This window comes from Arachis stenosperma, chromosome 4 (assembly GCF_014773155.1).
Source record: "Arachis stenosperma cultivar V10309 chromosome 4, arast.V10309.gnm1.PFL2, whole genome shotgun sequence".
Taxonomy (NCBI): domain Eukaryota; kingdom Viridiplantae; phylum Streptophyta; class Magnoliopsida; order Fabales; family Fabaceae; genus Arachis; species Arachis stenosperma.
The window spans coordinates 38116513-38132843 of NC_080380.1; positions in this window are offsets into that span (position 1 = coordinate 38116513).

A 16331-nucleotide genomic window follows, 5' to 3' on the forward strand; every position below is an offset into this window, starting at 1 on the left:
AAAGAGCTCTAAGCTGGCCATCTGTTTCAAGTAAACCATATTCAAGTGGAAAAGTAAAGATAAAAGCTAAGGATTTTACCTACCTGAGGTTTGTATTGGGTGGTAGTGGCCTTGGGATAGGTGTTTCCAGTGGTTCTGCAAGCTCTACTCCCTTGTGGTCTTCTGTGAATTCCTCCACTTCTTTGCAAACTTTTTCCATTCCAGCCATGTCCTGGTCAAAGTCTTCCATATCTTCTTCATCACTTGAGTCATAATTAGGAGGTTGAGAAAAGTCGACCTCTGCATCATCTTCGTATTCACTTGGGGAAGATTCTTCTGTCTCAAAGAATTCACTTGCGGATGCAAGTTTATTACTAGGAGGACTTGACTGGTGACTATCATCATTAAGAAAACATGCGTCTTGGGTTACTCCGTCAAGTTCTTCATAAGATACTTGCAATGGAGGCTGTGCACTATCCTCCTTAGCATCAATTATAACGTCTTCGACGGAATTCTCCACAACTCTGGATTCCTGCGGAGGTTCAGCATCTCCTAAATCTTCAACCAACTCTTCTTCTTCTACAATGACAGCGTCCTCTACTTGTTCCAGTACGAAGTTATGCTCTATGCTGTCCACTGGAGTTTCTAGCATCTTCTTTGTGCTGTGTTCTTCATTGGATTCTCCACATGAAGCCATGAGAGTCTGTTGAGGGGCTGAACGTCTGGAAGATAATTGATTTATTGCTTGCTCCAGTTGATGAAGGGTTGCATTAAATTGGTTTACTGATTCTTCGAAGTGAACTTGTGATTCTTGGCTTGATGGATATGGACATGGTGAATAGGGGGTGGTGGTTCTTGGGAGTAATTGGATTGGCGTTGGGGTGGATAAGGATCATATGGTTGCGAATAGTGAAAAGAAACTTGTGAGTATGGTGGGATAAGGTTATGTTGAAAGGATGGTCTCTGAGCATATGGTGGGGCTTGTTGGTAGCTACAAGGTGGTCCACCAAATCTATCAGTTGGGTATGCATTGTAGAATGGTCTCTGTCCATGATATCTAAGAGGGTGTTATTGCCAAAAGGGGTGATCAGATCCTCTTGGCTCCATCCATCTTTGATTGCTTAGACTGTGATGCATAGTCCTATTATGGCTTCCATTCCTTTCAACAAAATTAGAACAAAACTCAAAGCGAGAGGGGTGAGAATTCATAGAAGCTATCAGAAATAAGAAGGGAAAACAAAAAAACAAATAAACAACAAAAATAAAAATATTTACAATAACCGATAATAAGGCACACGTTTGCAATTCCCCGGCAACGGTGCCATTTTGACGTTAGAATTTTTGCTAGTAAAGAATTTTATAAAAATAATCACGTTGTAGATATAGTTCCTAAACCAACAGAAAATCCCTTCGTACAAACATTTGGTTGTCACAAGTAACAAACCCCTTTAAAATTGATAACCGAGTATTTAAACCTCGGGTCATCTTCTCAAGGAATTGCAGGGAGGTATGTTCTTATTATTGGTTATGAGTCTTGTAAATTGGGGGTTTTGAAAGTGAGGAAGAAGTATGTTAAATGACAAGTAAAATAAATAAATAACTGTAAAATAAACTCTTGGCAAGATATGAAGAATTGGAAGTCCTATCCTAGTTATCCTTATCAGGTGTGATGAGAATTGGGGTTTAATCCCACTTAGTTAACCTTTACTAAAGTGAAGAAAAGTCAAGTGGACTAATTAGTTTGATCCTCAAGTCCTAGTCAATCCCTGCGGGAAGACTAGCTTTAGAGCGATCTAGATCAATTAGAATCTACCAATTTCAACCACTGCTGAGTTTGACAACTCAAGAGTTACCAATTAATCAACCGAAGCCAAAAGGGAATAAAATCTACTTGAATGAAAATAATTTGGATAAAGCCAAAGCATCAATAACATAAATTAGGGAAAACAATCATAAGTCTGAAACACCTCAAATAATATTAATTAAGAAAATCATAACATGAATGTCTCATAAGGCAAATAGGCAACATAAGTAATACAAGCATTAGAGTATCTCAAAGTAGAAGAGAAGTCAAAATAAAGGAATATTGAACCTGTGGCTGAAGAAGAAATAAACCCTAATTTCAAATTCCTAATCCTAAATCCTAAGAGAGAAGAGAGAACCTCTCTCACTAAAAACTACATCTCAAACTAAAAATTATGAATTATGAAAAGCATCTTGAGTCTCTGCATGTTCCCTGACTTTAATCTGTGTTTCTGGGCCGAAAACTGGATTGAAATATGGCCCAGAATCTCTGCCAGCGACTTGTGTAATTCTGTAGATCGCGCATGTCACGCGTCCGCGTTGTCCACGCGATCACGTCACTCAGCGTTTTTCGTATCACGCGTGCGCGTCGTCCACGCATTTGCGTCGTTCGTGCAGCTTCCAATCCGCGCGGTCGCGTTAGGCACGCGAACGCATTACTCTGATTTCTTCCATTTCGCGCGATCACGTGAGCCATGCGACCGCATGACTTCTCGCTGGTCATCTCCTCAATTCCTTGTGTTCCTTCCATTTTTGCATGCTTCCTCTTCATTCCTTATGCCATTCCTGCCCTATGAAGCCTGAAACACTTAACATACAGATCACGGCATCGAATGGTACGAAGGAAGATAAAAAATATACAAGTAAAAGGTCCTTAGGAAGCAAGTTATTAATCATAGGATATTTTTAGGAAGCAATTATAAATACATGCAATTCATATGAATAAGTGGGTGAAAAGCTTGATAAAACCACTCAATAAAACACAATATAAACCATAAAATAGTGGTTTATCAAGTACGCTTAAGAAGTTTGGGCACCACCGACTAGGAATTTAAGCAAAGCTAAATTCGAATCCTACGGGTTCCCCCAGTTAAATTCTTGTGGCATTCGTGTATCCTATGGTAATATGGGAAAACATAACGCTTAGAGTCACGGCTAGGCTAAAAAAGGTGCAAAGCACCTAAAGGAAACTGTGTTCAAGAATAAAGAAGAGCTTAAGGAAGAGAACCAATAATATCATCCAGATTCCAATCCTGATAGATGCCAATGCCTCTAAACTTTAAAGGAAAATGAGGTGCCAAAACTGTTCAGAAGTGAAGAACTATTAGCCCCACTTAGTAATTGGAAATGAGCTTCATTGAAAACTTTGAGACTTGTTGTATTTTTCTCTTCTTTTTAGTCCTTCTTGTTTTTGATTGCTTGAGGACAATCAATAGTTTAAGTTTGGTATTCTGATGAGCAGATATTTTATACGCTTTTTGATGTTATTTCATAGTGTTTTCAGTATGTTTTGTTAACTTTTATTATGTTTTAGTAGGTTTTATTGCAAACTTTACTTTTTGGATACTACTTTGAGCTTTTGTGTTTTTCCTATGATTTTAGGTGAATTTTGGGTGAATTTGGCAAGTTTTAGCGAAGTCTGATTCAGAGGCAAGGAAAGCATAGCAGATGTTGTTAGAATCTGACCTCCGTGCATTCAAACAAGCATTTCTAGAACTACAGAGGTCCAAATGACGCGTTTTTTATGGCGGTTGAAAGCTAACTTCTAGAGATTTCTAGTAATATATAATGGTTTATACTTTTTTTTCATATTGGACTGTCCAAAATGGGCGTTGAACACCCAAACTACCCTCTAGAGGGCGTTTAACGCCCCAAGAGGACCAAGGCTGGTGTTGAACGCCCAAACCTGGCATTCAACGCCACAAAGGGGGCAAGGAAGCAGCTCATTCACCCCCTAATGGGCATTCAACACCCACTTCTTCAAGTTGGACGCCAAGCTTAACTCAAACACTCACCAAGTGGATTTAGAAGTGGATTTTCACAGCTTTAGCTTAGCCTATTTCATTTTTGTAATTTCCAATTATTATTAATGTCTCTTTAGGTTTAGGTTAGTATATATAGAAAGAAGATCACTCTTGTTGGGGGATCTTCTCACCATATTCGAACCCTAGACATTATTCTCTGTACAGTATGAGCAACTAAACCTCCTAGGTTAAGGTTAGGAGCTTTACAGATTCCTATGGATTAATATAATTACTTTTCTAGTTCAATCTGTGTTTGATTCTATTCTATTAAATCAGATAGTACTGAGCTACAACTTGAGGATACATCACGGGTTCCAACAAGTTATCTGGGATGATTTGGGTATTTGATATAAAACCTCGTTAGTCAAGGGTAATTGAGGTTCTTGTGGCTTTAAGGGCTAGAACCGTAAGAGTATCAGTCTCTGATTCTAGAAATTCAACCTTGTCTGTGGCATTTTGAGTAGGATTAGGAAAGAGATTTAATTGCGCACGCTTTACCCTCTCCCAGATTGATCTAATCCGTTCGGATGTTTGGTTTGGACCTGAGGAGATTAATAACCACGACCAATGGCTTAATCACTTACAGCCTTGTAATCCCTGAAATCACTGAACACACATATCACGGCATCTAATGGTAATAAGAGAGGATTAATATTAGCAAATATAAGACCAAAGAAGCATGTTTTCAATCATAGCACAAATTCCGGAAGAAAAATGTAAAACATGCGATTAGTATGAATAAATGGGTAAAGAGTTGATAAAAACCACTCAATTGAGCACAAGATGAACCATGAAATAGTGGTTTATCACCTTGCCATTGAAGGAATTATTCATCCTTGAAGTAGTTGGTATGACGTGTTAATCCAGAAGAAGAAGCACCTCTGAAGCCTTAACTGACTTCTCATTATTGTCTCTATCTTAATTATTTATCGCTTTTGTTATTGCTTGTTTATGTGCCTACAACAGCCAAAAACTATCTTTCTATTCGCCTGACTAAGATCTATAGGAGATAACCACAACTTGCTCAATTCGGCAATCCTCGTAGGATTCGACCCTCACTCACCTGAGGTATTCCTTGGACAACCCAGTGTACTTCCTGGTTCAGTTGTGCGACTCACAAATTCGCGCACCAATAAGCAACAATGTAACTCGATGTGAACTATGATGTAATCAATGATCTTTCGGGCATATATGTATGATATTACTATGTTTTATGTGTTTTTTATGCTTTATGCAAACATTATTTCACTATAGACTCATACGTATATATTTAATATAAGGTCTAGAGTCTCTAAGAAAAGCTGTGAAGTAGCGCCTGGCAACGTGCATTGGTCATGACATGCTATAAGTTAGGTCGTTACAAATGGTATTAGAATAGTTCATCCTTAGTAGAGCCTGGGGATAGACTGACTATACTTCACTGCATGCTTTGCTTTTGTGTATTCGTGCTGTTAAGGTATCTTTGATGATACATTTTGCATGATTGCTTGTGAGCATATATTTTGGAAATGTTAGTAGTAAAATTGGATATGTTAAGATTGATTGCCTTAATGTTGATTGTTTAGTGTTAAAAGGACCTCAGTGTGTGTGTGGTTGGGGGAATATTAGAGTATTCCCAAGAATGTTTGGATGGGATATCTTATTCCTATGTTTGTTTCAAAGTTTAAAAAACTATTCTCGGGTAACTTTTATTTCTTGGAATCAAAATCTCACCAATTTTATTCCCATCTCTCCCCTGATTATCTTTAATTCTAATGGGAATGGAATTTGTATAACAAAGTAAAAAGATCAAAATATCCTTGTTAATTTAACTCTAACCCTTCTTTTCAGATTTTTTCTAACTCATTTAAAAAAAATGAAACCCTAGCAGAGAGCCCCTCCTCCATGAAAACCAAACCCTAGTGAGCTTTTTGTTCAAATTCATGGAGGCTCCACCGATATCGGTGCCGCCTCCGCTTTGGATTTGCACGAACACCGTGCTCCTTATTCTAGATGGAAATTGTTCGCGTTCGTGTTCATCATCATAGCTCACCTCGATTCACTGCCACTGCCATTTCGCAGCCATCGTCGCGACTTTGCTCGGATCCTTCGTGTTGTGTGGTCGCGTCTGGCCTCTCTTCTTCGTCTAAGCTCGGTTGCTCGCGCGTCTCTCGTCTGCCTGTCTGTTCGAGTTGTGCTTCCTGTTTATGTCGTCTCCCTCCTCGCGTCTGTTCGAGTTGTGCAACCTTGTTCATTTTTTTCAAGCATAGAATCTTCTTCTTCAGGTAAGGATTTTAAATTGTTAGCACTGTATGGCTTTCTAGTGTTCCTATGATTAGTCACTGATAAATAGAAATCAAACTGATTTGCATGAGACAATAACTAAATCAGAGATTGATATGATGCAATAATAGTCTTTGAGATGAAATGGTGATCCTTGATTTTTTTTCCTAAGTTTTTATGAACTTAACTGAATTGCCAACCATATAGTTAAAGTGAAGTCCTCTAAATAAAAAACATAGAACAAGAGCTCTGACCTTATTGATTATATTCTTTCTTCTTTTATGATTGACTGATGCAAAAGACATGTTGGCATCATTTTGATTTGGGCTAGTACTTCTTTTTGTCTACTCATTCCTGTTTTTATGATAATGATTCATGTTTAAAAGAATTTTTAGAAAAAAAAACATCAATTCAATTTGTGAATAAGTTGTATGATTTTACTGGCTGTAACATTTTGTTATGTGAAATAAGTTTTTTTTTAAATATTGGTTATGTTTTTGCGAGGAGTCTATGCATTAAGTTACATGATGGAGATTTTTTCCAATGTTGTGTTTGGGAGTTTGCTACTCTGGTTGTTATTTTTTTTGGACCATGCTTGACTGAGTGATTTCTTTAGACTTGTGTTGTATGCATTTGATTCCCAGTTGTGAAGCAAAAGAAGATTTTTTTAGTACTACTAAATATGATTCATGCAAGAGTCGATATTGATCTTTGATTAGGTTTGCATATTTATTGATGATATATGATGTGTGATAAATGCGTGAAATTGAACGAGAAATAGTGCTAGAAGTATATATTGGGTATGTTTGTCTAAGATCCTAAGAGAAATACTTCTTTGCTAGTCGTAGTAGAAACAAATTTTGACTAGCATTAACTTTTGACTTGACTGTCCAATTTGCAATTGTATATATCTCTAATAAGTACTCTTCCTTAATTTGAGTCAGAGTTTTCATTTTAGTTTAGTTGGTTCCAAGTCATTGTTATTACATCATCATATAAATGACTCACTACTCAAGTCCATGCTAGTAAATGTAGTTATGAAAATAGCCACCTAATTTACCAATTATAGTCAATTCAAAAAAGTCTAAGTTGTTATTCAATATGAATAATTGAACCTGCAAGAGTTATAATTTTGGAAGAAATGTTTGTTGGATCAAAATGGTAATAGACATGAATGTTGGTTATGCAGGGTAAAGCATATTTAATTAAAGATTAATTATTTTTTATTGCTTCGGTCCCTTTCTCATTTATTAGTGACTTGGTACAATATATGCAATTTTCAGGCCTAGACAGATCCATATTGTTGATTCGTTTGACTGTTATTTGCATCAATACAATTTTTTTAGTGACTAATCCAAGTTTCTTTGAAGCTGATAAGCATTTTATTTTAGATTTGCCTCTGCCTTCTTTTATTATTATCTTTAGTTTTAGATATAGGATAATTACTTCTCTGTTACTTGCTAAATGGCTAAGCTCGTGAACTTTTTTTAAAAGCAAACAGGGCGTTGAAAAAAATTGAGTTATTTTCATTTTAAAATGAAAGGGTAGAGAGTTTATTTCATTTCAAACAATAATGATGATGATGAGTTGCATTCATTTCAAGGAACTGGAATTAATAATCTATTAACTTCTGATTTTGGCTGCTGCATCTGACTACTATCCTAGATTAACTTTTTATTACTATTAATTTAAAAAAATTATAATATAGAAGTGAAAATCTAAATGAATCCTTGACGAGCTTCATAGCATGGATTATAGGAAAAAATTACTGTGCCTATTTTTTATCCACTACTTCTTTTCTGTCCTGTTTTCTATGTATATAATAAATGTTATTATTAAGGTGAATATCAAGTTTTAGATGTGTTAGATACTCTGTTTCTTTTGATAAGTATTGTTAAATACTATGTTATTTTATATGGTTGATTCTTTAATAATATGTATTGCATACTTGAATTGATTTACAAAGTTTGAATGTCTTCTAGCTAAATGTTTTAATATTTTTTTGATAAAATAGATCCCAAACAGAAGATGAGAGTTATTGCTTGCTTGATTTTACATTTTGAATTGACGAATGACCTTATGATTAAGTTGTTGATGATTTTCTATGTTTTGATTATATTACAATTGAGAAAAAAAAGAAAATGGAATGATAGTTACAGTAGGCAAGTAATAAGGGATGTTAGTGTCGATATGATTATTTACTTTAGCGATCTAGCATGTATAGAAAACAAAAGAATGGATAGACGAGCCTTTCATGCATTCTGTAACATGTTTAAAGAGGTTGGAAAGTTAGAACCAAGTAGAAATATGGGTGTGGAAGAAATGGTTGCCATGTTTTTACATATTAAAGCACATGACATCAAAATTAGAGTAATATAGAGACAATTTGTGAGATCTGAAGAAATAATTAGTGGGCGGTTTAATGATGTATTGCTTAATATTTTGAGATGTCATAATCTCTTATTGAAGAAACCTCAACCATTTAGCCAGGATAGAATGGATGAACGATGGGAATGGTTCAAGGTAATTTATCTTGCTAATGTTATTAAACCTAATATGCTTGGTGTGCTTTAGGATTGCGTTAATTAATCTCTTTTTTTGGATTTTAGAATTGCCTAGGAGCCTTAGATGATACCCATATTAAAGTCAATGTCCTTGAGACTGATAAGCCTAGATATCGAAACAAAAAGGGTGACATAACAACCAATGTGCTTGGAGTGGTTGCTCCTTATATGCAATTTATCTATGTATTGGCGGGTAGGGAGGGTTCAGCTGCGGATTCTAGGGTATTGCGAGATGCACTATTTCATAATAGGTTTAGTTTTCCCCAAGATATTTTACTGAGACTTTAGTATGTTATCAAAATAATCATTTGATCTTTTATTAATTTTGTTCAATTTTTATATGTCATCACACTAGGTCATTACTACTTATGTGATGCTGGATACATGAATTGTGAAGGATTTTGGCACCTTATAGAGGACAAAAATATCATTTGAGTTAGTTTAATCTACATAATCAACCTAGTACAGCTTAAGAGCTTTTTAATATGAAACACTCACAAGCTAGAAATGTTATTGAAAGAGCATTTGGAGTATTGAAAGCAAGATGCGGAATTTTAAGGGGAAGGTCATTTTATCCTATTAAGACTCAAGGAAGAGTTATAACTGTATATTGCCTTTTGCATAATCACATTAGAAGAGTGATGATTGTGGATCCTATTGATGAGATAGTAGATTAAAATATGCTTGGAGTAGATGGTGGGACGATCTACCATATTGAGATGAGCGATGCTTGGGGTAGATGGAGGGATCAACTTGCACAAAAAATGTGGAACTAATGGAGGAGAAGACATCACGCTCGATAATTTTGTTCATTTTTCTATGTATGAGGCTATCTATTGTGACATTGATTTCATTTTATTGATGTGTTTACATTCTTGTACAAGAGCTGTGCATGTATGCCTGCTAGTAAGTTTTAACTTTTGAGATTTCTTTGTAACTTTATTTTGGATAATAGTAAAGCTTTTTAATACATATGCGGTTAGAATTGTTGAGATTTTTTTTATATAAGTTCAACTATGGATTATGAGACGAATTATGAATTATAAAATTTTTGAAAAATTAGATAAGTATTTTGTGTTAATTTTAATTGTGATAATGTTAATTTAGAAAATAATTTTAGCTAAAGATATCTGATATTAGCGATATTTTAGTAAATTTAAAAAAATTAGAATTAATAATAATTTAACTAAAGATATTTGATATTAAGTGTATTTTAGTAAATTTAAAAAAAATTAGAATCAATATTTGATATTAGGGGTATTTTAGTAAATTTAAAAAAATTAGAATCAATAATAATTTTAGTTAAAGATATTTGATATTAAGGGTATTTTAGTAAATATAAAAAATTAAAATCAATAATAATTATAATTAAACATATTCAATATTAGGGATATTTTAGTAAATTTTAAAATAAAATAAAAATAATATTTTATTATATTTATATTTATTTAAAAAATTAGATTCTAAAAAATGTAATTAAAAATATTTTATTTTATTATATTTATATTTTGTTATATATATATTTACTAAATTTAATCATTGATATTCTAATTGAAAATTTTAAGGGCATTTTGGATAAAGTATTCACAATTTTCAAATACACAAAATATGAACCAAACAAAAACTAACACATTCCTAGGCATATTATTAATATTCCATGGATTTTACTTTTACAAACCAAACATAGGAATCCTATATACTTGGTAATACTATTCCAAGAAATCATATTCCTAGTAATGATATTTCTAGGTATAAAAACTAATCCTTCAACCAAACACATCCTTAGTGTCTGCAAACAGGCATAGCCCCCGTCAATCGAATCCGAATTTTGAGCTGGCATTTGACTCGACCGCCTTGCTAGAATCTAGGAACCTAATGGCTACAACTGTGCACGATTCTGTCGCTGCAACTAACAAAGCGGTGAAAAAAATGGAACGATATTAGGGGAATGGTAATGGGAACGACCATAGAAATGGAAATAGATCGGGAACTAGCGTACACGATGGGGATGGGCCAAGACTTTGGCATCTTTTCTTAAAGTTGATCTGCCTAACTTTTTTGGAACCACCAACCCGATCAGGGTAGATGATTGGTTTTGCGCCATAAAACGGGCTCTGCGGGTGCAATATGTCCTTGAAGAACAACAAGAGGAGTTTGCATCTTACATGATGAAAGGAGATACACAACATCAGTTGTTGGGATAAGGAGGCGCTGAGATCACTTGGGTTGATTTCAGCACTGAGTTCTACAAGAAGTATTTTTCTTCATCCGCTACCGTCAAGGAGTTGGAATTGCTACAGTTGAGGCAGGAAAGCACGATGGTGGCTGAGTACACCCAAAAGTTTGAGGACTTATGCCGATTTTTGAAGGTGTGTCAAGGGAATCTTACGGAGTATGAAGAGTGGAAGTGTATTAAGTATGAGGGAGATCTCAAGGAGGAGCTATTAGTCTTAGTAGATTGATGAGCTGATATTTTATACACTTTTTGGCATTATTTTCATATAGTTTTTATTATGTTTTATTTAAGTTTTATTATATTTTCATAGGTTTTAGTGCAAAATTCATATTTTTGGATTCTACTTTGAGTTTGTGTGTTTTATGGTGATTTCAGGTATTTTCTGGCTGAAATTAAGGAGCTTGAGCAGAAGTTTGATTTAGAGACAGAGAAAGGACTACAGATGTTGTCAAGATCTGAAATCCATGCATTCGAAGGAGCATTTTTGGAGGCACAGAAGTCCAAATGGCGCGCTCTCAACGGCCATGGAAGGCTAACATCTAGGGATTTCCAGAAATATATAATAGTCTATACTTTGGTTTGGAAATGAAGGCCCAAAACTGGCATTCAACGTCAGCCACCAGCCTCATTCTTGGCGTCCAACGCCCAAAGGGGAGTGGCTAGCGTCCAAACAACCAAAGGGGAGTCCCAAGCCAGAGTTCAACGCCCCTAAAGAGTCCTAGCATGGGGAGACACTAAAGCTCTGCCCAAACACTCACCAAGTGGGCCCCAGAAGTGGATTTTCGCACTATAAGACTAGTTTATCTTATTTTTTGTGATCCTTAGTTATTAGATTAGTATATATAGAACAAGGATCACCCTTGTTCAGGACTTTATGCCATATTTTTGAATTACATTATTTCTTTATATAGTCTGAGTCACTAACCTCCTGAGCTTAAGGTTAGGAGCTCTGCTAATTCTTATGAATTAATAATATCACTATTCTACTTCAACTTATCCTTGATTCTATTCTAAGATGTATCTTCGTTCTTCATCCTAATGAATTGGGAGTGTAACTTGACCATCATCCCAATTTCACATGGGTTTTTGTGAGTCCTTGACGGGATAGTATTGAACCACAAGCTTGATTATGCATCTCTTAGACGGCTAATCCATGGCTTTGTTGGGTACTTCTCGAGACAATAGTGCAGCTGAGGTGCGGGGTAATTAGAGCCTTTATGGTATAGGCTAGAACCCAAGGAGCAGCATTTTCTTATCCAGAAGATCCGACCTTGTTTGTGGTGTTTTGAGTAGGATCACCAAGGGAATAGACTACTAGAGCTTCACCCCCATTCAGATTGGATGACTGCTGACCCGACATTTGATCTGAAACAGAGGAGATTAATGACCACTGACCCGACGTTAATCATATATAGCCTGCCATGGAATGAATCAATCAGAAGTTGGAGTAGATGGTGAGAAAAGTTAATCCAAAAGAAAGAAGCATCTCTGAAGCCTCAACCGTTCTCATACCATTTATTTCACACTTATCCAGTAACGTTTTATTTATTTATCTATTTTATGCGTTTTCTCGCGACAACTATTTTTTCTATCCGCCTGACTAAGATCTGCAAGGTATCCACTGTTTGCTCAAACCAACAATCTCCATGGGATCGACCCTCACTCACCTGAGGTATTACTTGGACAATCTAGTATACTTGCCAGTCTATCTGTGCGAATCGTGCGGAGTAAGTTTCGTGCACTAAATTTTTGGCGCTATTGCCGAGGATTGTTCAGATTTGACAAACTATCGGATTATCTTGTTGCTTAGATTATGTACTTTTTACTATTTTGTTTGAGTATTTTGTTTTCTTTTCAAAACTTTTTCTTTTCTTTATTAATCTTTGTCTTTTGTTTGAGTCTTTTGTTCCTGTTCTTGTTAAAGTTTCAAACTTTCTTAGTGTCTTTTTCCAAAAAATTTTAAAAAGTGAATCTTTTGTTTGAGTCTAGTGTCAATTCTTATGTTTGGTGTTCTTTGTGTGTTCTTTATTTTCTTTGAATTTTCGAATTGTTCTTGAGTGTTCTTCTTGGTATTCAAGTTGTTCTTACTTCTTTTCTTATTTTGATCTTAAAATTTTTAAGTTTGGTGTCTTTTGGTATTTTTCTTTTGAAATTTCAAAAAACTAGTATCTTTTGATCTAAAAATTTTAGGTTTGGCGTCTTTTGTTTTTTTTTCTTTCTTCATTAATTCAAAAAAATCAAAAAATATATTTTCTATCTTCATTCAAATTTTCGAAAATCTTGTTTTCTCTTCTTATCTTAATTTAAAAATTTTAAAAATTTGGTGTTTTCTTGTTAGTAAAGTCAAATTTCAAATCTTATCTTTCTTTTAAATTTTAAAATTCAAAACGTTTTCAAATCTTTATATTATTTTTGGTTTATCTCTCTTTAAATTTCAAATCATTATCTTATCTTATCTTAGTTTTAAATTTTAAATTTAAATATTTTCAAAAATCAAATTTCAAATCTTTACCATATCTTATCTTTTCAAATCTTATCTTATTTCAAATTCAAATTCAAAATTTAAAATTCAAATTTTAAAATCTTATCTTATCTTAATTCAAATTAAATTTTTAAAATTCAAAATTCAAATTTCAAAATTAAATCTTTTTCAAATCTCCTATCTTATCTTATTTTCAAATCTTTCTTAATTAGTTACTTGTTTTCTCTTCTCTCTTTTTCAAAACTTCCTAACTAATTCTTCTCTCTTCTATTTTTAAAACTTCTTACCTTTTTCTCTCTCTTCTTTTTTGAAAATCACCTATTTAATTTTCAATTCTTTTTAGTCAATTAGTTATCTTAGACTTTAATTTTCTTTTTTCTTTTTGAATTTAATTAATAAATAATAATAAAACAAAAATATTTTAATTTTAGTTTCCTTTTTTACTTTTTAATATCCAATCTCTCCTACCTTTCTTCACCATGAACCCAAATGAGAATGAACAGTTCAGAAGAACTTTGGGGTCCTATGTGGCCCCCACTCCTAACTTCTATGGGAGAAGTATCAGTATACCCCCCATTAGAGCAAGTAATTTTGAGCGAAATTCTCAGCTCATTACTCTGGTGCAGCAAAACTTCCAGTTCTTTGGACTTTCACAAGAAGAGCCTACTGAGTTCCTGGCAAACTTTTTACAAATTGCTAACACAGTACACACTAAGGGAGTCAATCAGGATGTCTACAGACTGCTACTCTTTCCCTTTGCTGTAAGAGATCAAGCAAAGAGGTCGTTAGATAACCAACCCAAATCTAGCTTAAAAACATGGAAGCAGCTAGTAGACAAGTTTCTGAATCAATACTTTCCCCCAAGGAAGTTAACCCAGTTAAGACTGGACATCCAAGGCTTCAAGCAAGAGAATAATGAATCTCTTCATGATGCCTGGGGAAGGTCTAGAAGAATGCTACAGAAATGCCCCACTAAAATGTTTTCAGAATGGGTGCAATTAGACATCTTCTATTACGGCCTAACAAACATGGCTAGGATGTCTCTAGACCACTCTGCTGGTGGTTCTATAGATATGAGGAAAATAATTGAAGAGGCTCACGAACTTATTGAGATAGTTGCCATGAACCAGCATCTGTACTCGATTGATGAGACTTCCATAAAAAGAGAGGTTAAGGCAATATCTACTGAGTCTAACCCTCTAGAATAAAATGACCCTTTGGCTCAGCAGCTACACCCCCATGCACAGTAGTTGCTGGAGTTGTAAGAGGCTTTGCGAGAAACTCAGGCTTCAAATAGGAATGTAGAAGCACAGTTGAGTCAAACAAAACAACAATTATCTAAACAAATAAAAGATGAATGTCAGGTGATCCAACTGAGGAGTGGGAAAAGATTGAACACCCAACCTCAGAACAACAGGAGACCAGGGGAAGAAAAACTCACAGAGGACAACCAGACTGTTGTCCAAGACACCTCTGAGGACGTTGCACATCGAAAGAGGAATGTCATTGGCGTTCAACCCCAAGAAAGGGTGCTCACTCCTGGCGTTCAACGCCCAAAGGGGGGCAACACTCTTAGCGTTCAATGCCAAGAAGGGATACCCAACCTTGGCGTTGAACGCCCTAAAAAGGGTATTGCTCCTGGCGTTGAACACCATGAAGGGGGCAGCAAGGGTGTTGAACGCCCAACCAAGGATGATCAGACATATGCAAGTGCTGATAAGACCCCTTCTAAGCAAACTACTAACCCCCTTCCATTTCTGTAGGCATTCAACCAACATCAACTAAATTTGATGAATACAAGGCCAAGATGCCATATCCTCAGAAGCTCTGCCAAGCAAAAAAAGATAAATATTTTGCCCGCTTTGCAGATTATCTCAAGACACTTGAGATCAAGATCCCTTTTGCAGAGGTTCTTAAGTAGATACCTGATAAACCCCATTTGTAGGGTTTATCTTATGCTTCATTTAAGGGATTTTATGACCTTTTACCCACATTTATTCAATGAAATAGCATGGTTTTATAACTTCTCCTTTAATTGTGCTTAAGAGTGAAAACATGTTTTTTAGGTCTTAAAATAGCTAAATCTAATTCTCCTTGATTCCATTAGATGCCTTGATATGTTTGTTAAGTGATTTAAGGTTTAGGAGGCAAAGATTGGATCAAGGGAATGAAGAAAGAAGCATGAAAAGTTGGAGAACTCATGAAGAAATGAAAGAACCGGAAAGCTGTCAAGCCGACCTCTTCGCACTTAAACGACCATAACTTGAGCTACAGAAGTCCAAATGATGCGGTTCCAGTTGGGTTAGAAAGCTAACATCTGGGGATTCAAGACGATATAAGATTTGCCATAGTTGCCACACGTATGGTGGCGCGCACGCGCCGTTGCTGCCACCTGGTCCACTTAAAGCAAAACGTGGCCAGCAATTTTAGAAGCCTTGTGGGCCCAATCCAACTCATTTCTGATGCTATTTAAGCCAAGTATTGAAGAGGAATCAACTAACTGTAACCATTAGTTTAGTTTAGTATTTAGAGTTAGTTTCTAGAGAGAGAAGCTCTCTCTTCTCTCTAGAATTAGGATTAGGATTAGGTTTGGTTCTTAGATCTAGATTTTAATCTTTGCTTTCTTCTACTTCTACATCTCAATTCCTTGTACTTACATTCATTCTTCTTCCACTCTTTTGTTGTAATTTCCTTTATGTTGTTCTTATATTTTGTTGTAAATCTAGTATTTTTCCTTCTACATTCTTCCAATTCAAAAAGAGGTAATTCATACTAAATGTGTCTTCTTTGCTTTTCTATTGTTGATCTCTTGTTTTTGTAGTTGTAGATTCCTTTAATTCTTGCATTTAATAATGATTACTTCTATTGCACTTTATGTGTTTGTTGAAATGTCTCTTTTAGTTTTAGTGTAGATTTTGTTCCTCTTGGCCTAGGTAGAGTAATTAGTGACACTTGAGTTATCTAATTCCTTTGTTGATTGA